General features: G+C 47.3%; 1 protein-coding gene across 5 annotated transcripts in view; it reads left to right on the forward strand.

Moving 5' to 3' along the window:
• The window catches only part of LOC142583454 (uncharacterized), a 718,432-nt gene that overhangs the window by 126,581 nt on the left and 566,220 nt on the right, over nucleotides 1-25,631 (forward strand). The gene's annotated exons all lie outside the window — the stretch shown is intronic.

A 25,631-nucleotide genomic window follows, 5' to 3' on the forward strand; every position in this document is an offset into this window, starting at 1 on the left:
ATATAAGCGACACAGGCGATCACATGGTCACTCGAGGAACGCACAACCGGGCCACGTGTATAGAGGGCATCTGTTACCGTATCGAGCTATCTAGGTACGTTAATTCCTGCTGAGAAAGCGCGATCGAAGGCTGGCTAATGCACCACGTGCCCTTTCGCGCAATGTGGGCTGCTTCCACGACTAATCTGGTGGATGCATCAGTATGTTTAAACTAAATTTTTGTCTTTTTGAGCGGAGGCTTAGACTTACATTGCTGGCAATGGGCAGAGACATGCGCATAATCATTCTTGTCCAAGGACAATTCATGCTCTCTAAGTCTTACATTTATGCACCGGCCGGTTAGCCCTATGTACAGTCGCCCACACTTGAGCGGGAAAGAGTATACCACATTGGTAGTGCAGCATACACACTTCTTAGCATGTTTCACTTTGCACCGTACGTTAGAACTTTCTCGCCTATTGGCCGCCGGACAAATGGCGCTCAGTTTTCCAGGAGCGCCAAAAAGACAACCTGCACCCCATAACGACCTGCAGCCATCTTCAAGCCATGAGATAGGCGATGTGCATAGGGTACAACTACCACGTTCTTCTTCCTGCTAGTTCCTTCGGCCTCCTGCCTCCTAGGGTTTTTTACCCATTTAGTTAATTTCTCAGAGCTGCCCGTTATTAAGCTATGCGGGTATCCAGCTTCCTCCAGTCTGACTACCTGACGTGCATAGGCTTCACTCATTGCATTCCCACATGTTTTTACCAGGACGGCGCGAAGTACGGAGATGCAAATGGCATTTTTTACTACTTTAGAATGACCTAAGGTGAAGTTCAACAGGGGCTTGGCAGAAGGGGGGCACTTTTTTCGACAGACATGATCGTCCAGAAGACGTAGTATAAGGTCAAAGGATTGTAGTCCATCTTCTTTTGGTTGCTCCGAGGTGAACCTCAAACCCTGACCAAGCTCACTAAAAATACCCATTATTTCATCCACCTTGTTGGCAGAGTCATCTTTGGCAATTAAAACAAAAAAAAATCATCAACATATCTGAACGTCTTGATGGCTATCCCAGAAAAACGTAGTTGTGAGTCAGCGCTCGTCCTGTGTCCTTTCACTCCGTCGTCGTCTTGTTCACGCTGTTCCCATTACGAACCCCTTATCAGTAGGAGTCAATTAATTTTCAGATGACTGGATTCTCCTCAAACCTATCACTTCCCCGAGAGACCAACACTGCCTAAAGATGAACCTTAACGCAGTTCAAGAGTGGCGCCCGGCTTGATCCATGGAATTAAATGACAAACTTTCTCTGCTTCAGGCCACTAACAGAAAAAACTTACTGCGTTTGGACTACAAACTTAACAATCATTTACTTATGCATGCTCACAAGCACACTTGTTAAGGCTCTACTATCACTGATCATCTAACATGGTTTCGTCACACGAGATCTCTGTAGGGCGGCGTTACCGTTTGGTAACATGACGCGTTCTGTTCAGCCTCAGAATCCCACAGGCTGTTATTTCTCTACTAACACGTCGAGCCACCGTTGGGTAACGTACAAATTTTACAATGTTGCTAGTTCACGCTTTCTCTTCCAGTGCCAACGCAAGACTTTTTTCACCCCGCTCGCTCGCCGTCTTCTTTTCAAGTTGTCATAGTAAGCCCTTTTATGTCCGCTGTCCCAGCTGCATCCAGATTAAAATTATGTGCAAAAGGATCAATAACAGATGGACACATTATCACTGTCTTAAAGTGTTGTCATTCCTTATGCACGTAAAGCATTCGAGTTTGAGTTCGTTACCATAAGGTAACATAGCGCGATAGCGCGCAACATTCAGCCTTCGTTTTTTAGAGGTTGCAAGTTTCCTGCTTCTTCGCATTTCTGGCGCTTCACCGTTCTTTGATTTCGCGCATGTGTTGTGCTCTCTTTGATGTTTTTGTACCCTCTGTCTTTTTATTCCGTGTACCCTCAGGGCCAGAGGCATTAAAGAGGGGAGTGGTTACATCAAATACAAAAAAAAGTACAGTGCAGCAAAATAGTTAATAGTACAGAAATAGATGGTTCTCGGTTATACAATGTTATCTGAGTGTTCCTGGAGTGCTGGTCAATAAAATTAAATACGGTGCATGCAGTGCAGTAATACAGTGTTCCGGTAATACAAAAACAGTTATACAATTGGTAGTACAAAAACACGAATGAAATTCTCCAGTTATACAATGTTATCTAATACTGCCGTGAAGTGCTGATGGTCAACAATAGTAGCGGTTGAGGCTGGTAGGCGATTCCACTCGGCAGATGTACGCGGAAGGAATGAATGAGACATGACATTGGTTTGGGATAATGAAATTCCAACTTTGTTATTGTGATCTAACCTTGATGAAATGTATTGAGGAGGGGAGATAAGTTCGTCGCGAAGTGAAGGATGATGAAATATCTTATGAAAAAGTGAAAGTCTAAGGCCTTTACGGCGAGAGGCTAAAGATGGCAAATCAAGGTTTAATTTCATTACAGAAGTGCTGGCAGTTCGGTTATAATTAGAAAAAACGAAACGAGCAGAGTTATTTTGTACCATTTCTAAAGAGTGAATTAGGTTTTTCTGAAAGGGATCCCAAACTACTGCGGCGTACTCAAGTTTTGAGCGAACTAGTGACTTGTATAACATTAATTTTAGGGAAGATGGTGCCTTAGTGAAATTGCGTTTTAGGTATCCCAGCATGCGGTTAGCATTTTTAATTACGTAAGAAGCGTGCATGGACCACGAGAGGTTTCTAGTAATATGGACACCAAGATATTTGTAGGAGGAAACAGAGTCTAAGGGGAGATTATTAATGCAGTAAGAAGGAAGCTGGTTAGAAGTTCTGGACACGCGCATAAATTTACATTTTTTAATATTTAATTCCATTGACCATGATTGGCACCAAGTAGAAATAGCGTTAAGGTCGGACTGAAGAGAAGATATATCAGTGTCACATATTATTTCCCTGAAAATTACACAATCATCGGCGAATAAGTGAATGTTAGAGGAAACACAAGAGGGTAGATCATTTATGTAAATTAAAAAAAGGAGGGGACCAAGTACCGACCCTTGAGGTACGCCGGACTGTACTCTGCTCGTTTGAGAGTTTGAGTCATTAGCAAAGACAAACTGCGAACGGTTAGAAAGAAAGCACTCAAGCCATGCAAGCAGTCTGGGATCAATGTTAATTCGTTGCAACTTAAACATTAGAAGGTTATGGCACACTTTGTCAAACGCTTTCGAAAAGTCTAAGAATATACAGTCGGCAGTTGAAGAGCGGTCAAGAATGACGTTTAGCTTGTGCGTAAATAAAACTAGTTGTGTTTCACATGAATACGTCTTGCGGAAGCCATGTTGCGATGGTGAAAAAAATGAGTTAGTTTCAAGAAAGCTAGCAAGATTAGAGGCAAGTATATGTTCTAACATCTTACATGGAATGGAAGTGAGCGAGATAGGGCGGTAGTTATATGGAGAATGCTTGTCACCCGACTTATGGAGTGGGATCACCTTCCCAATCTTCCATTCATCAGGCAAAGAACCCTTATCTAGCGACTGTTGGAAGATCATTCCTAGGAAAATTGAAGAGTAACAGCTAGTGCTTTTCAAAAATTTCGCGTTTATTAAATCATGTCCTGGAGCCGAAGATAGTTTTAAAGATGAGATAATTGGTACGATGCCTGCTGGTTCAATGATTATGGGAAACATTGCTTGGTAATCGTAGTCGTGCGTGGATGGAAGAGTAATGTGTGTAGTTGATGAAAAGTTGTGCATGAAAACATCATTAAGCGCGGACGCACATTGATTAGTTGGAATAACATTTCCGGAGCTGTCGATTAAGGTTATCATGTCGTCCGTCTTGGGGTTAATGACGCGCCAGAATTTCTTGGTGTCGGTTTTAAGCATTAAAGGCAAGGTATTGCCAAGAAAGTGATCTTTGGCTTGCTTAAGTGCGGCTACATACTCATCTGCCGCCAGTTTGTATTTGGTCCAGCGGTTTACGCTAGGTGAACGTTTGGCTAATTTGTGCAGGCGTTTCTTTTTATTAGACAGGCGCTTGAGACGGATGTTGTACCATGGGGCGTTTAGATTACATGCAATGGTGCGCAGTGGGATGTATTTGTTTGTTAGTTGAGCAATTTTTGTAGCAAACATATTCCAGTTGGTCTGAACGGTACGGCTGTCGAAGTTGTTTATAAATACGTCTAGAAAAGCAGATAATTCGGCGTTGATGGCTTCAAAATTTCCTTTCGCGTAGACTCGAAAAGATTTGAATTTTTTACCGGTTTTTGGCCGCAAAATATTTATGTCGAACGAAAGTGCTGAATGGTCGCTCAAGCCGGGTAAATAGGTGATGTCGGAAACTAGGTCAGGCCGCGATGTTAATACAAGGTCAAGTGTGTTCTCAACGGATTCGGTAGTGCGTGTGGGTTGAGTAACAAGTTGTGAAAGTGAAAAGACAGAGCACATGTCTAAGAACTCATTGGCTAATGAAGAAAAAGGGTGTAAAGTTGGAGGTTCAGTATTCCATATGATGTTCGGTAAGTTAAAATCGCCAAGCAAAAATAAAGGTGATGTAGGATGACGAGATGTAACAATATTAATGACATCATGCATCTCATTTACGAAATTAGATGAATAAGTTGGGGGGCGGTAACAAACGCCAATGATTATCTTCTGGTGATTTATTTCAATGATGGCCCAAACCGTTTCGAGGTCAGTATTGACATGAATACACTGAGATGGGAAATCTTTAGAAATGGCTAAGAGCACGCCGCCTCCCTGACGCTTTGTACGGTCACAACGATACAGTGAAAAATTGTGTGCGGTTTGAAGAATTTCGTTATCGTGAATCTGTGAATGTAGCCACGTTTCGGTAAGCACAAAAATGTCGGCGTTGCAAGTATCCAATGCAGATGCTAAGGAAGTGCGCTTATTCATGACGCTTCGAATATTTGTAAAGAACACAGATACTATGCATGATTCTCGTCCACATCCCCTCTCGTTTTCCTAACTGGGCACGTGCTGGGAATTTGGATGCCCGCCGTTATCTCGTGGTTCATATGGCGCATGCTCGCTGACGGTGTCTGTTGCCGGGTCATAGACGAACTGTTTTTTATTCATTATTAGTTTGGTGTACCTTAACTGGAAAGGGCATGGTTGGGGCTGGCTTTCAGCGTACTCAATTAGTTTTTTACGGACGTGACGGGTGGCGGGCGAAAAATCTTCGGAGGTAGAAATACCCTTTGCTTTCAGCTGTGTGCGCATAGAAAGTACTTTGTCTTTTATTTTCGTGTTGGTGAATTTAACTACAATTGGGCGACACTTATTAGGCGTGTAGTGACTAATGCGATGAGCACGTTCGATTGCCGTGTCAGGCAGGCTGTCGATTATACCGGTTAGTGCTTCTCTTATGCGTGATTCGGACTGTTCCCACGCGCTTTTAATCTTGTGTTCTGCCTACTACCTCTCCTTTCGCAGAGTAGCGAACCAGATACAACTATTTGGTTAACATCCCTATCTATTCTCCTATCGCGCGCATTTCCGACTCTCTCTTGGCTACAGGTAATAAAAGTTATGTGCGATGCCAGCACTGAGAAATATGGGTACGAACGTTTTTAAAAGCTTCTCACACAAAAACGAGGCACCCAAATTTCTGCTTGGCAATGCATGGTAACATGGCGGCATATTATTGGTTATAGCATTCGGACTATTTTCTGAAATGTTCCCATTTGGCTGACTTCCCTCTGAACCAACCAATTCGATTTTTTTTGTGTGCGTTTGGTATTCTCTGCAAACTTGCCGAAATTTCACGTGGCTGTCCAACCGTTTTAATGTACCGATAGGAAAAATGGTGCTGTGTCTTCTCTAGATCAGACACCTATGAGTATTCTTGTTTTCTACCCACAATTTTGGATTGAAAGGTTCAGGCTTAGTCTCTGTTGCTACTGTTTATTTATTTATGTTTGTATTATGTCCTATTACGCTAATCTGGAAACAGTTTCTAATGCTGCCTTTTTAATATACCGGTAATATTGAAACTGCACACCTGCATGGAACCAAGGGTCTGCCTTGTATAATAAATAAATAACAATAAATACATAGTTAAATAATATTCTCTAACACCGACACGTGCAGAGGAGGCAGTTTTTGCATTTAACTTTAAACAACAGCTAATTTGCACCATGCTTTCCTTTCTTGTCTTTTGCCTTCATAAGACAAAACTTTAGTCCGTAGGTATCCTTTATTATACAGGTTTGTCCAGCTCAAATTAATCCAAGTGTCGGTGAAATTAATCCAGGTGCCACGCATTTCATCCTAGTGCCAAGTAATTTAATCTACGCACCACGTATTTGAATGCCCTCGCAAATGAATTTAAATCAAGAATGTATTGCGGAGGTGTTCTAGGAAGGTCAAAATAGCGTGAAATATTATAATTTTGCGCCGATGCTAACGTAATTGAAGGGACGTATCGAAGAGCGCTGTCATGGGACAATCAGAAATGCTTTTGCAGCGTGATACATAATCGAAATAATGCAGTGTTAAGGACATTATAATTATCACCATGAGCAGGTTATGCTAAACGTGGCTATTTGATGGATTTGCTAGCGTACATTGAAACACAGAGGCATCCCTACTAAGCCGATGATTTATAAAGCTGTTAAATACAAGATAAAAAGAGCGCAACCTAACATCTCATAATTTTGTTTTCTACAAGCCCTATTGACATGGTTATGAAATGAACGAGCTTCGAAAAATCTCTGCTATTAAGGCACCTAGCGCATCTCAGGTCACGTGGTGTCACGGGATCTCATGTAAGATTCGCCAACCTATTCCTGATTTTCAATCATATTGACACGGATATCAAACCATCGGCCTTCGAAGGAGCTATGCATAAGTACCGACGAAGGGCACGCCAGACCATGTGGTAAAGGATGTCACGGGACCTTGCGTAACTTTCGGAAGCCCACATGTGATGCACAAACACAGTCAGAAGGGTGTGAAACGAACGGTAATCGCAAGATATGCAATCATAGAAACGTAGCGAACGTCAAACCACGTGGAAAAGGCTGTCGCGTCATTTCCTGTATCTTTCACTAGCCCAAGCGTGATTCTCAACCATAATGACATGGATATCATACGATCGCGCTTCGAACAAGCGATGCAATAATGAGCGCGTCGCGCACTTCAGACTCCGTGAAAAGGAGTCACGTGAAATCACGTAATCTTAGCGAGCCCATCTTAAGCAACCAGGTCGACATGGATATTGTCACGCAGTAGTGACGGTGAAGAAGGCAACAAAGCTGTGATTGACGAAACTAGCCTCTTATTGACGAACTTGTGCCCTCAAAAACAGGCTACACTCAAAGAACAACGATAGCGGCGAACAACGGCGGCAATCGTCGAAAATCTGATCTGCCTGTCGAGCGCGTTGGCTTTTATACATACAGATTAATCCAGATTCCAGATTTCCAGATTAATCACTGGTGCCCGCGTGTCCTCCAGAAAGTTCTACACCATTCGCGTCGTTCATCAGATTACACAAGGTTCAGTGAGAACAGACAGCGGATAGAACCATCAATATTATTCCAGAAACTTCCAATACATGCAGGTGCGTCCCGCGCTGAGGGATAACCTTTGTTAGACGGAGAAGGGAGCTCACCCGAAAAGATAAACAAGTCCACGTGTCAATGCCCCCCGCTCCAAAAGCATCGTCCCGATGCTACAAACATAACAGAAGAGTCAAGCGCGAAAGGACACTTGTCAAAGAAACAAAGTCCAAAGTAACACAGTAAAATAAGGGTCACAACAAATCCATCCTGATCTGCTGAAGTGGTCGGCAAGGAGGCTTGTTCGGCTGTAGTAATGTCGTTGACACTCTCGGCATGCCTTGACGTAACGGGCGACGTCGGCGGTCAGGTGCGGCCAGTAAAACCTTTCCTGTATCCTCGATTGCATCCGACAGAATCCGAGATGTCTAGCAGTCGGATGGTCATGTAGGGCTTGCAGTACTTCTGGACGCAGTGCTGAGGGAACAACAAGAAGGTTGTAGGCGCGGACTGGTGAGAAGTTCTTCACGAGTAGGTTGTTTTCTAGAATGAAGAGAATCCTCGCTTAAATGCCCTAGGGACAACGTCGGTGTTCTCTTGCAAATACTCAGCCAGGCTTTTAAGATCCAGGTCTGCTCTTTGCTGGTCAGCGAAGTGTTCCGCGCTGATTATTCCAAGGAAGGCGTCATCATCCTCGTCATCTTGCAGCGGTGGGTCAATGGGGGCGCGTGATAGGCAATCGGCATCAGAGTTTTTTCGTGCGCCCTTGTAGGTTACAGCTATATCATATTCTTGCAATCTGAAGTTTCACCGCGCCAGCCGTACTGAAGGGTCCTTCATATTCGCTGGCCAACACAACGCGTGATTGTCGCTGACGACTTTTTCAGTGTGGATTTTGGTATCGGCGTCCTCGTCAAACTGCGCAAGTACCCGTGGCAACTGCACGCGTCGTTTGAGTTATTGAAATGCGTCGGCCTGTGGCGTTTCCCACTTGAACTCGACATCACATTTAGGTAGATGTGTCAGCGGCTCAGCAATGCGCGAAAAGTCCTTGACAATGTGCCTGTAGCAGGCACACATGCGAATGAATCTACGCAGTGCCTTCTTGTCGATGAGCTGCAGAAACTTTGCAATGGCAGGCCGCATTCTGCGAGTTGGGGCGGACTGCAGATTTGCTGATAACGTGACCAAAGAACAGAAGCTCATCGTACGCGAAGCAACGCTTTTCCGGCTTCAGATTGAGCCCTGATGATTGATGTTCCCTTGTACTGTCGCAAGCCGCCTAAGGTGATCATCGAAATTTCCGAAAAAGACGACGACAGCATCCAAGTAAAGAAGACAAGTCTGCCACATCAATCATGTTAACACGGTGTCCATTACGCGCTGAAACGTTGCATGCGCCGAGCACAGTCGAAATGACATAACCTTGAACCCATAGAGGCCGTCTGGCGTGGTGAAGGTGGTCTTTTCGTGATCTCTCTCGTCGACTTCTATTTGACAGTAGCCGCACTTGAGGTCCATCGACGTGAAGTATTTAGCGTTGCTAAGCCGACCCAATGCGTCGTCTTACCGTGGAACGGGGTATACGTTCTTTTTCATGATCTTGTTCAGTCGACGATAATCGACGCAGAAACGTAGGATTCCGTCCTTTTTGTTCACCAAGACTACGGCAGATGCCTACGGGCTTTGCGACGGCTGCATGATGGCGCCGCGCAGCGTTTTGTATACTTGTTGCCCAATAGCTTCACGTTCTCGCGTCGAAACTCGGTAAGGGCTCGGGCGGAGTGGTCGAGCGCGCTCTTCGGTTAATACGCGATGCTTTGCGACTGGTGTTTGTCGAATCCTCGATGATGTCGAAAAGCAGTCTTTGTATTGTCGGAGAAGACTTGTGAGCGTTGCTGTTTAGTCATCGGGATACTTGGATTTACGTCAAAGTCTGGTTCGAGAACTATGGTCGTCGAGGTAGGTGCGGGAGAATCCCAGAGGACAAACGCATTGCTGGTTTCGACAATTTCCTCAATGTAGGCGATTGTCGCGATCTTGTTGATGGGCTTGAATTCCTGGCTGAAGTTGGCCAGCATCACTTCCGCTTTCTCTCCGTCCAGTCGAGCGATCCCTCTTGCGACGCAAATTTCACGCTCGAGTAGTAGGCGCTGGTCGCCCTCGATGACGCCTTCTACGTCTGCGGGTGTTTCGGTGCCGACGGAAATAACAATGCCAGAGCGAGTCGGGATTCTCATTTGATCTTCGCACGCGTTCAAGCCGTGGTGACTACGAGAGCTATCCGGCGATATGGCTTGATCTTCCGACAGCGTTATGTACTTTGACTTCAGGTCGATGATTGCGCCTTGTTGGTTCAGGAAGTCCATGCCGAGAATGACGTCGCGTGAACACTGCTGGAGGATAACGAAGGTGGCAGGTTAAGACCGGCCAGGAACGGTAATTCTTGCCGTGCAGATTCCAGTCGCGGTTATGAGGTGTCCTCCAGAGGTCCGAATTTGAGGGCCTTCCCATGCAGTCTTAACTTTCTTCAACTAGCCGGCGATGGGTCCTGTCATGACGGAGATCGCCTCCTGTGTCCACTAAATCGGTGACTGCGTGGCCGTTGAGAAGCACGTTGCGGTCGGTGGTTCTTTGTCTGGCGTTACAGTTAGATGTTGGTGTCGGTTCACGGCTGCGTCGCGTTGACCTATGGTTGGTACGTGGCGTAGTCAGGTCGTCTTTCGAAGGCTTATTCTTTGCTTGCAGACTTCGTCGGGATGGTGGCGTCTTTGTCCGCGGCGGAGGATCTTTGTTAGTTCGACGAACAGCAACCACCCCTCCATCGGTTGCTACTTTCAGTTTTCCGGATATGGGCTCGCATAGCGGCCCCGAGCTGGGCCAGTGTATAGTCAGCGTTTGCCAGTGTTGACATATGGGGTAGAGGCTTGGCGACTGTCAAAGAAGCATGAGAACAAGTGAAGGACCGCGCAAAGAGCGTTGGAACGAAGATTGCTAGGCTTAACGTTAAGAGAAAAAGAAAGCGGCTTGGATCAGAGAGCAAACCGTTATACACGATATTCTAATTTACTTCAAGAGAAAAAAATGGAGCTGGGCAGGTGATGTAATGCGCCGGTTAAATAACGGTTGGACCATTAGTGTCCAAGAATGGATACCAAGAGAAGGGAAACGCAGTGTGGGGGGCCAGAAGACTAGGGGGAGCGATGAAATTAGGACCTTCGCGGGCGCTTGTTGGAATTGCTAGGCACAGGACAGGGGTAATGGGAGATGTCAGGGAGAGGCCTTCGTCCTGCAGTGCACATAATACAGGCTGATGATGATGATGATAGTGGGCGTTTCGGCGATAGGTAACGGCCGTCGAAGAAAAAATTATTAAATTATGGGTTTCACTTGCCAAAACCACGATCTGATTATAAGGCACGCCGTATGGGTGGCTTCGGAAATTTAGACCACCTGGGGTTATTTAATGTGCATTTATCTAAGTACACGGGTGTTTTCGCATTTCGCCCCACCGAAATGCGACCTCCATGGCCGTAATTCAATCCCTCGACGTCGTGCTTAGCCGCCCAACACCATAGCAGCTAAGCAACCACGGCGGGTGGATGGTCGTCGAGGGCTCCACTGAGTGGCGGTGTCACATGGCCGCTCCCCGGGCTGTGGACGCGGAGCGTTTACGGCGAACTTTCTCAGTCCCAAGTGGCGGTATGGGCATCGGGCCATCATCGGGCATGGCCGGCTTCTCCGCAGTGACAGCCAAGCGGGCTTTGGTCGAAGGCTTGCCAAATGTCTGTCTTCCTCGCGTAGCTGCACTGGGCGACGCGTGGGCGTGCTGGCGGCGGCGGCGGCGGCGAACGACGGGATCGCGGCAATACAGGGTCATGGCGCAGGCGCAGACGGCGGGCGAAGGCGGCGTAGGTCATCGCTTCCAGCACGGGAAGCGGCGATTCGGGCTGCACTGCGGAAGCGTCCAGTGACCGTCGAAGTTTGCCCTTGAAAATGTCAGTGACTGAGGACACCTGAGGTTGCGATGAAGGAAACATCTTGAGCAGTTGTTCGTGCACAATAGCCCTGATGGTTTCTTGGAGTTCACTGGAAGCAAGTGCCCGAGTTGCGCACTGCGGCGTGAGCGCTTGGCGGTTATACTGCCTAGTACGCCTCTCCAGAGTTTACTCAATCGTCGTTGCCTCTGTCAAGAACAAAGCTACGGTCTTCGGTGAGTTGCGGATCTGTCCACGAAAAGTTCTTGCTTTATACCTCGTATCAAGAAGCGCACTTTTTTTTGGCGGACATTTCCGGGCCGGCGTGCCGGAAAAGACGGGTCATCTCTTTCGTGAAGATAGCGGTGGTCTCGTTGGGTAGTTGCCCTCGGCTTTCCAGCCGAACTTCGGCCATTTACTTGCGGGCAGGGCTAGTGAAGGTTCTCAGGATGTTACTGCGGGAGAGGTCCCACCGTATAAGTGTGGACTCCCGGTTCTCGAACGATGTCCTCACGGCATCTTGCAAGGAGAAGTACACATGGCGTAGCTTATTCTCAGAGGTCCAGTTGTCGAAGGCTGAGAGCCTATCGAAGGTTTCGAGTCAGGTTTCTGGATCCTCCGACGAAGCTCCACGGAAGGTAGGAGGCTCTGCGAGTTGGTTAACACGATGGATGATGCTTGCGCTGCCATTGAGGTCGTTGAGCTTGCGCAGTCGTCGCAGTCTGTGGCTAGTTCTCTGGTCTTGGGCACGTGTGGTTGTCTTCAGGTTTCGGGCTTGGATTACGGCTTGGTGGAGGTGCCCGGCACATGAACGTTAAGCACCTCCACCAGATGTCACGTACTAGTGACGGTGAAGAAGGCAGCAAAACTCTGATTGACGAAACTAGCGTTTTATTGGGCGAACGTGTGCCCTCAAAAGCAGGCTACACTCAAGGAACAACGATAGCGGCCAGCAATGTCGGCAATCGTAAAAAATCTGATCTGCCCGTCAAGTGCGTCGGCTTTTATACGAGAGCCATCGAATGTTCCAGATTAATCACTGGTGCCCGCGTGTCCTCCAGAAATGTCTACACCATTCGCGTCGTTCATCAGATTACACAAGGTTGAGTGAAAACAGACAGTGAATAGAACCTTCGATAACATTCCAGAAACTTTCGATACATGCAGGCGCGTCCCCCGCTGAGCGATAACATTCATTAGACAGGGAAAAGCGCTAACCCGAAAAAGATAAACAAGTCCACGTGTCAATATCAAACGAATAGGAACCACAAAAGCTATGCAATTGTACCCACGTAGCGAACGTCAAATCACATGGGAAAGGGTATCACGTGATCTCTCGTATTTTTCACTCGCCAATGCGTGATTTCCAACCATACTTACACGGATATCACACGAGTGGGAATTACAAAGGATATGCGAAGTACCCACGTAGCGAATGGTAAACGGCTAGGAAACGGTGTCAAATGATTTCACGTAACTTTCGCCAGGCCCATGAGTCCTTCCCAACCATGCAGATATGGATATCAAATGAATGGGAATTGCAAAAGCTAGGGGATGGTACCCACGTTGTCGTCATCATCATCATTCTAATCATCATCATCATCAGCCTGGTTACGCCCACTGCACGGCAAAGGCCTCTCCCATACTTCCCCAACTACCCCGGTCATGTACCAATTGTGGCCACGTTGTTCCTGCAAACTTCTTAATCTCAGAAGGGTTCGGGTGGGAGCTAGTTGGTACGGATCATTCATATTTAAAACAGCGCCAAAAACACGGACAAGGGAGGACACAGGACGATCGCTGGTCCTGTGTCCTGGACAGCACTCGTCCTGTGTCCTCCCTTGTCCGTGTTTTTGGCGCTGTTTTATATATGAATGATCCGTACCAACTAGCTCGCACCCAAAGCCTTCTGAGTCATCTTTTTTATCGTCTGCGAGCAGTGTTGCTTTTTGTGTTTTCTCTGAACCATCCGTTTGTTCAGCTCTTCTTGTGCGCGCCTTCTGCAACGCCCGCCTGTTTACGTTCGCCATCAAACGCTCATTCGTGCCTCCGCAAGTAGCCTTGTTGGTAGGCCCTTTCCTGCCTGCTGAGGACCAAGCGCTCAGGTTGTGCCGCCTCTTGAGGTCGGAGACCTGGAGGCAGATTCGGCTCCTGAAGGACCTACTTCTACTGGGTTGTTCAAAGAATTCGTCCCCGAGCAGACTCGCTCAAGACTTCCGCCAACAACTGAAGGTGGTGTCTCTTCTCACAGAAGCTCTTTGGCGTGCCATTCGTCCCAGAGTTACTGGTAAGCCTCCTGGGCATCCGCTTGGCCAGCCAGTTGCCAAACTGGGAGACGTAGTTAATCCGCACCAAGTGGAGAAAGTTTTGAGCTCGGGACCTAAGTTCTGCGTTCCGCCTAAGGTTGGCAAAGTCGAAGCGTTGTCGCTTGTTCGAACGACTGCGAGTAGAGCCGCTTCCCCCGACTGCGAAAGGGTGATTCTGGAGTGTGTTGATGCACTTTCTTTGGCATCCTCCGGTCCCAGTCGACCGAAGGTATCAAGCATCATCGAATCGTTGCGAAGTAGTGACTTAAAGTTGCTAGTGTCAGATAAAGAAGGCGGCTTTGCTGTATGCCACTCCGTGCGATTTCACCTTTCCGCAGAATGCACACTCAAAGAAAATTTCAATGTTGCCGATGGGTTCAACCCTTCCAAGACCAAGAAGTTCGCCGTAGGCAGACGTGAGGAAGCCGGTCTAGAAAAGTTGACTAAGGCGATGAAGCGCTCCAAAGGAATGTGCCTTTCAGCCTTTTTTTACTGTTAAAACTCACAAGATGGGCCACCCATTCAGAGTCATTGTTTCGGAAGTGGGTGCTTGGCAAAAGTGCCTAGGGTCCTACCTTCTGGAAGGTCTCAGGCAGCTTTCAATAAATGACCCGTTTTTAGTACGCAACTCGACAGAAGTAGACCAGTTCCTAAAGGAGTCAAGCATGAAAAGAGCACAGGCATTCTTGGTAGACATCAAGGACCTATATTATTACCTACCTCAAGATGACCTCTTCGCCGTCGTGCAGGAAGGCATAGAAACGATAGGTGAAGTCCGGTCCCAGAATGCGGTTGGTACCAGCGTCGCCAATTTCCTGGACCTGCTGCAGGTTTACCTAAGATCTACCGTCATCCAGCATAATGAAGAGTTCTATGTGCAAAAGAACGGGATTTGCATAGGCTCTCGCACTGCGCCCATAATGAGTGATCTATTGTTGGCGCAATATGATAGTCTCCTCCAGGAGCAACTCAGCACAATTCCTGTTAAGAAGGTGTTTCGCTATGTCGACAATTTTCTAGTGATCCTGTCTGCCCACCCTAATGAAGCCACAACCCTGGTCGACCAAGTGTTTGAAAAGTTCAAGTGCATCTATCGAGGTTTGACGTTCACAAGAGAATTGCCGCAAAAAGGCCAAATCCGCTTCCTAGACCTTGCACTACACCTCCAGGAAGGGCACACGTGTCGGATGTATGCCCCGCGTTCCAAAAGACACCTTCTCCCCTACACATCCAACCATTCTAAAGTGGTGAAGCGCTCCATCGCCCTAGGGGCCCTTAGAAATGCGGTCGTTCGCATTGCCACCACTCGATGTCCAGCAGCCTCTCCAATCAAGTCAACGGCTTAAAACAAGTGGCTATCCTGAACAATTGCTGTCATCCTTGGCGGAAGCTTTATTGCAAGAGGCTCGTTCCCCCAAGAAACAGCGCGAAGCGGGTGATGTCTTAACCAAGACTGTTGCGATCCCGTATATACACGGTGTGTCCCATCGCATCAAGAAAGCCGCAGGCCGGGCTGGTATAAAAGTCGTGTTCACTGCGCCTAAGAAATTGGGAAGAATGCGCAAAAAATAAACAAAATACGGAGAACACCTGCACCGTGCAATCAGTAAAATGTCGCCAAGCCTGTAGATTGCAGTACCAATGTAGTGTATTCCATTCCCACCTCTTGCGGCTGCACTTACATTGGGCAAACAGGACGCTGTATCAATGAACGTTTGCGTCAGCATGCGCACTCTGTCAAGATGAAGACTGGCAGTAATCTGGCTGTTCATTGTGCCAAGTTTTGCTGTTCTCCCCTCCTTGGCCACACACGTGTGTTGAAAAGGTACAGCAATCAGATGGCCAGGGAAATCTTTGAGGCATTTTCAATGTGTCAGTTAGGAGCCACCTGTATTAGTTCCCCTTCTATTGCACTTTGTGATAAAGAACTTAAGTTCCTTAGAAGTTAAGCAGTTTGGCCTGTGTTCACCATGTTTTGGTTTCTTTTATATTGTTTAATGTCTTTGACGCATGCGCAGCAGTAGTTGACCGACGATGACTCGCCTTCCCCTACCCTTCTTTCACTCTCTTTATGCCTGTTGCAAATTGCATATATTTGCGCAGGCTCCAATAAAGGTGTTGTTGGCATTCAGCGCTTGTCCTGTGTCCTCCCTTGTCCGTGTCCTCCCTTGTCCTGTGTCCTCCCTTGGCGCTGTTTTAAGCATGAATGATTCTTAATCTCATCCGCCCACCTAACTTTCTGCCGCCCTCTGCTACGCTTCGCTTCCCTTGGAACTGCTACGTGGGTTCCAAGGGAACCCACGTAGCGAACGTCAAATTACGAGGTGTCACGTGACTTCACGTAACTTTCGCCAGGACCAACCGTGCAGATATGGATATTAAACGCATGGGAATCGCAAAAGCTAGGCGATGGTACCCACGTAGCGAACGTCGAATCACGAGGTGTCCCGTGAGTTCACGTAACTTTCACCAGGACCAACCGTGTAGACATGGACATTAAACATATGGGAATCGCAAAGGCTATGCAATGGTACCAACGTAACGAACGTTAAACCACTAGGAAGAGGGAGTCACGTGACACTACGTAAGTTTCGCCAGGCTCATGGGTCCTTCCCAACCATACTGAAATAGGTATCAAACCAACAGGCTTCGAACAAGATCTGTGCTGGTACGCAAGTCGCGCACGTTAAAACCCGAGGAAATGGGCGTCACGTGACATTACGCAACTTTTGCCAGGCTCATGGTCCATTCACAACCATGCCGATGTTGATCTCAAACTAACGGACATCGAAGAAGCTATGCGAGGGCATGCACGTCGCGTACTTCAGACCACGTGAAAAAGAGTCACGTAAGATCACTTGACTTTCGGAAGCCAGGGGTAATACCCAACCATGCCGACATGGATATCAAACGAACGGGAATCGAAAAACCTATGCGGGGGTACTCACGTAGTCAACCTCAGACCAGGTAGCGAAGGGTATCACGTAAGCTCACATAACTTTCGCGGACCCATAGGTGCTTCCCAACCTATTGACATGGATATCATACGAACTGGCTTCGAAGACGCTCTGCGATGGTATTCATGAAGAGCAAGTCAGACAACGTGAGAAGTGTCACGTGACTTTCGCTAGTAATTAGGTGATGCACAAACATAAAGACATGCATACTGAACGCATGGGAATCAAACAGCCAGTGCTTCTGTCGCGAAGCAACACCACGGAAACGGAGCTCAAAAGTCCGTCACGTGACTTCACGTAACTCTACGTTGAACGTGACTGACTGCTAAACCAATAGACGGGGATATCACGGCGAGAGGAATTTACCTTGAAAGCGATGTGATAATGATAGAGAGACAAAGAGAAAACATTTATTCGGACCATCGAGGTGGTTGCTCTTGAGGTCGTGTGGGTGGTGTCCTCATTCCAGCACTCCACTGGCCATGGCTGCTCGGCGTACTTGCTGGACGAGATGTTCTTGTCCCGCCAGGGTATCGCCGGTCAGCTGTACCACCCACCGCTCAAATGACGTGCTAGGCGTCTTTAAGTGTTGAGGTTTGCCCCCGCACCCCCACGATATGTGAAAGAGTGTAGGGCGTGTGTCGCCGCACCAGGGGCAGATGCCGCGATATGCATGTGGGAACATTTTACTGTATCTGTCTAGATTTGTAAATGTGTCGGTCTGAATAAGTCGGAGAGCTACGGCATCTTCAGGGCTGCGCTTTCTGTGAGGCGGAGGATAAATCCTGCGGTTGAGTCGCTGGATCTCGAGTCGGTCGCAGTAATTGGACGGCAGGGGCATGAAGGTAAAGGGTGGGGATTCATGAGACGATTGGTCTTGATCCACTCGGTGGATTAGTGCTCGAGCTGGGGCGTTCGCCCTTTCGTCCCCCTCCAGACCCGCGTGCCCCGGCGTCCACGTGATTTGATGGTATTCTTGCAGCCTCGGGCCTAGAAACTGAGCCGCCAGCAGCGGTGTTCGTTCGTTGGTAAAGTTACGGCAGGCCTGTTTCGAGTCGGTAACGACATGGACTCCCCTGCCTACCCTGTCTTCTTGCTTTATTACCAGAGCCGCGGCTATGGTCTCAGCCGCAGCTGGGGTCTCTGCCCTTACGGAGGCCGCGAGGGTCAAGGAGAAATCTCTCCCGTTCACTGCGGCTACCGCGAAGAGGCCCCCTACAAGGTACGCCGCCACGTCCACGTACGTTACGTACGGGTCACCCTTGAATAGTCGGCGCTGTCTGTCGACGCGAGCCTTGCGTCGTCCTTCATGGAGTTCATGACTCATGTGCTTCGGTATCGGGTTCACCTTGATCTTGCCTCTGACCCTCAAGCGGGAGTGATCGTTGCCCATCGAGGGCACGGAGCTCCGTTGCCGTTCCGGTCTGATGGAGGATGGCTCTGCCCGCCGCCGTGTTCTGTAGAGTGGCCTCTTGCGAAGCCATAACCGCGTCCGACAGCTCAGTGAAGGTGTTGTGGATCCCAAGGGCCGCTGACTTCTCGTTTGAGGTGGTGACAGGGAGACCCAGGGCCGTTTTGTACGCGCCTCTGCTGATGGCATCGACTTGTTCTTGGTCGCGTTTGTTTAGCGAGTGATATTGATACGGCATGCTATACGTCATTCTGCTGATCACCAGAGCCTGGACGAGGCGAAGCGTGTCCTCTTCTCGCATGCCCTTGCGGCTTCTTGTAATTCGTTTTATAATCCACGAGATCTGGTTGGTGGCAGACCTTAGGGTTTGGATGGTGTGGGAGGCTTTCAGGTTGCTCTGTATCCAAAAACCCAGAATCCTAGTCTTATTGCCTTCCGTGATCTTCTGGCCCTCAAGATAGAGATCGATAAAGCCGGGGGACTTGTAGATTCCTCCTCCGTGCACCCGGATCACCTCGGACTTTTCGGGCGCACTACGCATCCCGCTCGCTGCCGCAAATCTCTCCACGGCCGTCGCAGCCTCTTGAAGGCTCGCGTCTTTTCGCGCTAGGGAGCCCTTGGTGGCCCAGAGGGTGATGTCGTCTGCGTACAGGGCGTAACCTAGGCCGGGGATCTTCCGTAGCTCTTTGGTCAGCGCTAACATCGCGACGTTGAAGAGAATCGGGGACATTATCGCCCCTTGCGGTGTTCCTTTCTTCGGCACATCGATCGTATCCGATCGAGTCTGGCCTATTCCGATGGTTGCCATCCGGCCCGTCAGGAACGATTTAACGTAATTAAATATGCGCTCCCCGCAGCTGATGTCGTTCAGTCCCTTGAGAATGGCCTCGTGGGAGATGTTATCGAAGGCCCCTTTTAGGTCGAGTGCGAGCAGGAGGTGTTCTCCTCCCTTCGAGATGCCCTTGAGAACTTCTTCCCTTAGGATTAGGAACGCATCTTGCGCAGAAACTCTCGGCCTGAAGCCAAGCATGGTGTGCGGGAAGAGGTAACCGTTCTCTATGTAATGTTGGAGGCGGGTTTCGATGACCCTCTCGTACAGCTTGCCGAGGCACGAAGTCAGCGAGATGGGACGCAGGGCGTCGATCGCGGGCTTCTTGCCGGGTTTGGGAATGGTCACGATTTCCGCGTGTTTCCACAACGTTCGCAACGTGGCCCTTGCTCCCGAGTTCCTCGTTTAGGTATTCGGTCAAGTTTGAACTGGATAGATCAAGAATAGGTCAAGAACTGCATAGGTAAAGCTTGGCATAATTTTTTTCTTTTCTCGCACACGCATATGCAGACGAAACTACTTGAAAATTGTAGCTTCGGTAGTGGCGCTTCACGCATTAACAATGTTATTAAATTGTTATGGTCTTGTTGCTGGGGTTGCTGTGCTGCTTTGTGCGTTGTCACTGCAAAAATTTGATGTCTGTGTGAAAAGATGTACGTGCCTTTCCGAACCCTTGGTGAGCAGTAACATGACTAGGCGTTATAGATAATAACGGTCATTTCTATTTTTTGTAATATTCGCCGTGTGACTTTGGCTCGAACAAGTCGAGCGTCCGCTTTCACCAGAATTGGCTACTCGATGGAACGGAAGATGAGAACAGAATAAAATTCGGGAGAATAATCCTCTTACAATTTCTCTAGTTCCAACACTGCAATGCTTGAGCTCGCACAGCCTTGTACTATATATTTCCTAATTTGTTCTAATATTTCCGTTCGCCATTTTCATTTATATGCACGCTTAGCGATAGGCTCAGGTGCGCAAACAGCAAGAGTGTCATATTATAGCGCACTATAACATTGATATAATATAACATGGGCACGTGAACTTGTTTATCTTTTACGTATTAGCGCTTTTAACCGTCTAACAAATGTTATCGCTCAGCGCAGAAAGCGCCTGCATGTCTCGGAAGTTTCTGGAATGTTATCGATGGTTCAATCCGCTGTTGGTTGTCGCTGAACCTTGTGTAATCTGATTGAATGTATGCGCGACGCTAATGGTGTAGAGCTTTTCGGAAGACACGCGGGCACTAGCGAGTACTTTGGAATGTTCCATGGCCCATGTATAAAAGTTCACCCGCTTGACCCGCGGATCAGATTTCGACGATCACCGGCTGTGTTCGCCACTGTCTCTGTTCTTTAAGTGTATCCTGTTTTTGACCACCTGGGGTTCTTTAACGTGATCCTAAATCTAAGTACACGGGGGTTTTCGCATTTCGCCCCCATCGAAATGCGTCCGCCGTGGCCCGGATTGGATCCCGCGACCTCGTGCTCAGCAGCCCAACACCATAGCCACTGAGCAACCAAGGCGGGTGCGTTAGCATACTTTAGAAAACATGTTTACCTAACTTGCTACACTAAACTATCATCGCTTGCCACGACCGTCTCAGCTTCCTAACAGCTTAATTTCCTACTAATGAAAACCTGTTTCTGGGATGCGGATGATGTTTTTAATGGAAGTGGAAGAAAATAATTCTTCCTAAATTTAATTGGCGCGCTATGCTTCCGCGATCGTTGCAAACATATCCCCGTAAGATTTTGACTCGTTCACAAAAGAAAAAAAACGAAGTGAAACCAAGTGTGCAGTAATTGCATTGGGCACATAGCAAATCAGCAGTAACGAGACCATTGCAACAATTCAACAACGTAGTCAGTGTGTAAAGGGCAACTACCCAAGCCAGAATTTGCAAGCACTTCAGTCATCCTGTGTGTGTGCGAGGAAAGAAAAAGATTATGGCATGCTTTGCCAATTCAGTCCTTCTATCAGTACCATATCGCTTTCAAAGTAACTTCCTCTCGGCACGATATCGACGTCAATTGGTTCAACAGTCTGTTACGTTTCTTGTTTGTTTGTTTATGCTGTCAGTCCAAGAAAAGGCCATTGCAGGAGTGGATAGTAATACAACAAAGAAAAAATACGAAATATCGGTACATGCAGAACGATAAACGAAGGAAAACAATAGCAGTATCTGTAAAAATTGACCTGCTGTGATGAAAGAAACAACCCTCTCGCAGTATGCGCATCAGATACAGAAAAAGTTGCTATGACGCATTCATATTCGGGAAGATAAGATTCTCCAAATCAGCAGTAAAAGCACTGACAGAGGAACATACTACAAGTGGATTGGGTAATTGATTGCATATCTTTTGGGGGAGCGGGGAGGGGGGGATTGCCCTCGGAAAAAAAATATACTTGAATATATCGTTCCGTGTAACTGGCGGCTGTGTCTATAAACTGTGCTTGTGTCTGGAGCGTTGATCTGGTGAAATTACACAGAAATCAGTAATTTTAACCTGGTTGTGAATAATTAGGTATAAAAGTTTCAGCCGGTGAAACCCAGTCCTTATTTCTAAAGCGGAGCGGTTTACACGCGTGCATAGTTGTGTAGAAGGGTGCGCGCGCTGATATTTATTAAATATGAATCTGAAGGCGAATCGTTGAACTCTCTCCAATTTATGACGGTTGGTTGCGGTGTGTGGGTCCCATACAATCTTAGCGTATTCAATAATTCGTCTTACTAATATCTTATATTCCAGGCTTTTCACTTCAGGAGTTGCGCTGTGCAGTCTTCGCCTGAAGTCCCATAAGACCCATAAGACAATTTGCCCGGCTACAGACGTGGTTGATAAGCCTATTCCACCTCAAGTCTTGAGTAAATGTTAATCGATATTTATATTGTGTTACTCTTTTTAGTTCGTGTGGACCGATGCTGTATTTGGTAGCGCAAGGTCACCTTCTTTCTTGTTTACAACAAACAATAGGAGTAGTAACAGTATGCTGTCTTGCTCTTTCACATATGTTTCGACGAATTTTCTTAGCAGCAAGATATGTACTACAGGAGAGTTCGGAGGTCTGTATATCCCCCTGATGAATACACTGAGATTATTCAATTTTGTTGTAATCCATACAGCCTCAACATCTCCTGGTACATCTGAAGTGAAAAATATGACGTTTCACTAGAAGGAACACGCCTATTCAACCTCCATCCCTCCTAGCCCACGAATATCGCCATAGAGTGTATTGTTATGTAACCAGTAATTACAGCAATGTCAGGTTCGTGAACTAGAGCTTCAAGCACGTGCGCTTTGTTTACTAGGCTCCTTGAATTTACATTGATTATTTTGAAGCCAGCATGTTGGCCGTGTATGCGTCAATTATCACTTGCTCCGGAATCAGTTCGCAGTTTGCACCTTTCCTCACGTTCTTCATTCCAGCTGTACAGCGTGTTGCTTACCTTTAATTTACCAAAAACAAGCTTTGCCTTCTTTCCTGCCTTCACTTCCTCACTTTCCGAGTCCCATCACTTCCTTCTTATTCCCTGTACTCTTTTAGAGAAATCTTCACCCACGCTTTAATGCGTGTCTTCCAGTTTTGTGAAGTTTTGCAAAACTTTCATTTTGTCCCTATAGTCTGCCACCCTCATTTATTTATTTTATTTTCATCATTCATCATTAGTGCAGAAGGAGGTCCCGGAGTTACAAGAACTGTCGGGGGGACCTCCTATTAGTAATTTAAGAATGCAGGAATTAATACATGGTACAGGATGACTGGTCGAGTTCTACCAGAAATTTTCTTGCCTAACCTATGAATTCTATCAATAGAAGACACATTCACTTTTAGAGTAGCGCTGAAGATTCCGTCTCTTCCTTTGCTTAATAGGGTCTCTTCGCTTTCATGCTCGTCTTTTTTTATTGCTCTAACGATAAGGTTATTTCCACGTGAACGGTTATCCACATCATCGAGATGTTTGTCCAGACAAGATGTCTCAACCCTGCGGTCAGCTGCAATGCCCTCAATAGTTGCAAACCTGTTCCGAGTCTTGTCTAAGCGTTGTGCCTCGATAACAAGAAGCCGGTTCTGCACGTCTAAGATTCTTGCTTTAGGCGAGCTTTGCTTGTCTCGAACCGCAGCGAGTTTAGACCTTCTCGTTGTGGAGGAATTCCTTGCACATTTCTTTCGTTATTGGTCCTGGATTCTTCTCCACGTCCCCAGAGAGACTCAACAACAAGCCCGCAATAGAAAAACAGCCGTATATACAGTCATCGACAACCTGTGGACACGGCAGCACTATAAGGCCAAGAACATCACTATGGAAGCCATTTTTTCGGTCGCCAACCTGCATCAACCTGAAGTCCCGCGATAGCCTTCGGCGCCTGACGTTGGGATAGCTGCGTGGGTAACACCACGCAGCTTTTTCGATTCCCGTTCGTGTCATATCCGTGTCGGCATGGTTGGGACTTATCGATGGGCTTGTGAAGATTACGTGATGTTACGTGACTCTTGTTCACGTGGTATGAAGTATGCGACGTGCGTACTTCATATTGTTATAGCATACTTCATACTTCATATCTTCATAGCATAGCTTCTCCGAAGCGCGTTGGTTTGATATCCATATCAGTATGGTTGGAAATGACCCATGAGAATAACGTAATACCATTTTTGACACCGTGGGTACCATCGGATAGGTTTTGCGATACCCATTCGTTTGATATCCATGTCTGCGTGGTTGGGCATGAGCAATGAGCTTGGCGAAGGTTATGCAAGGTCACGTGATATCCTTTACCCCGTGGTCTGGCGTGCTCTTCGTGGGTACTATCGCAGAGCTCCTTCGAAGCCCGATCGTTTGACATCCGTTTTAATATGGATGAAAATAATGAATAGGCTGGCGAATGTTACGTGAGATCCCGTGACACCACGTGACCTGAGATGCGCTACGTGTATATAATAGCAGAGATTGTTTGAAGCTCGTTCATTTGATATTCAGGTCGATAGAGCTTGTAAAAAACAAAATAATGAGATTTAGTAAAGCAATGGAGGAGGGTAGCGCAACCGGCGCTACGTACGTCCACGTCTTGTTTTTCACTTAAAATCTCCAGTGTAACACTAAGCGCAATATAATCATGAAATAATGAGATGTCACGTGACGCTCTTTTTAGCCTGTATTGATCACTCTAAAAACTAGAGATGGTATCGCAGGAGTGAAGCGGCCGATTTACTCTTCAAAGCGTTGTTTTACTCTCTCAAAATGTAGAGTGCAGTGAAATGCATTGTTCACTCCGTATTCAAGGAGAGGGTGAAATGTGCTTTTCACTCTCCTCTTCAGAGAGAGAGACAGAATGCCAGTTCTACACTTGCGGCAATAGAGAGCAAAACGTAGCGTAAGCTTCTGCTTCAACTCTAGCAGGCTGGCCCCGAACAGGGCGATGTATTACTCACCCACGCTTTGCAAAGAACACACCGTTTTGCTTCTAAAAGAACAGGCAGCCACAGTTCAAAGGAACGCGTAGCGAGCGCTCAACTTTTTTACTCGGAATTGCTCCACCGCGCGCGCGCTCAACATTGCGGAACAACACAGCACCGGAGAAAGGTGATCCGTCCAGCGAGCAGCAACGAAGGCCGTCCAAGGGAGATCGTGTGTCAGCCATCTCGCGTCGCCGCGAAAACACGACAGTCGTTTGTCATTCGTTGGATATAACAACAAATCCTCCACGGTAAGTGAATTCTAACTTAGGTGCACATTCTGCGTATATGACATGCTATCGCCATGAAGTCATGGCGGCGCTTAACCGACGCGATTGAGAACGGACTAAGCAAGCGCGCTGTGTCTCTCGATGTCAATCGAAAAAGCCAGTCGTCGCGATAACTGCATGTGATTTTATCACTTACTGCTATCTGTAAGAGCTTTGAAAATCGCAAACGCTGCCAGAACCATAGTATGTTCTATAAGACGTGAGGCGAGAGGACACTCAAAATGGAGCTTAGAAAGACAGAAAGCTGAGCTAGTTGGTAAGGATTGATTACGCAAAAAAGAGGTGAGGCGTGCAGACACAACACAAGAGTAAAGAAGTGGACAACACGAACGCCGACTATCAACTGAAGGAAGCACTGAGGCAAAAAAGAAAGAAGGCACAAAACTCATATGCGCAAGCTCAGGAATGGTAATACCACGTGTCGGTCGGGTGCACGCGCTGGTCTACGTGAGAGATAACTGTTAAGGCACTTAATCTCTTCCTTATGTAAAGTAATCGAAGCCTGACTCACGCATGCACTTCCCCCATTACAGCTATGCTATGCCTCTACCATAAGACGCGTATCTTCATTCTTATAGGAGGATCCACATCTGGGCGAGTTGGTACTGGTTGAACATCTTGAAGGGGCAACGCAATAAGACGAAGACAGAAAGCAGGGACACACAGGACAGCGCTGAACTCACAACTAGCTTTATTCGAAGGCATACACAACCTTATGCACACAACCCATAGCGACGTGCTCTCCCATCGATGACGTCATTATCAGTGCGTAGGCAAAACACGCAAAACCCTGTAATCTAATGTTACACTATGAGGTGGCTTAAAAATTCAAATTGACTGCCATGCAAATTTAAC

Source organism: Dermacentor variabilis, chromosome 5 (genome assembly GCF_050947875.1).
Source record: "Dermacentor variabilis isolate Ectoservices chromosome 5, ASM5094787v1, whole genome shotgun sequence".
Taxonomy (NCBI): domain Eukaryota; kingdom Metazoa; phylum Arthropoda; class Arachnida; order Ixodida; family Ixodidae; genus Dermacentor; species Dermacentor variabilis.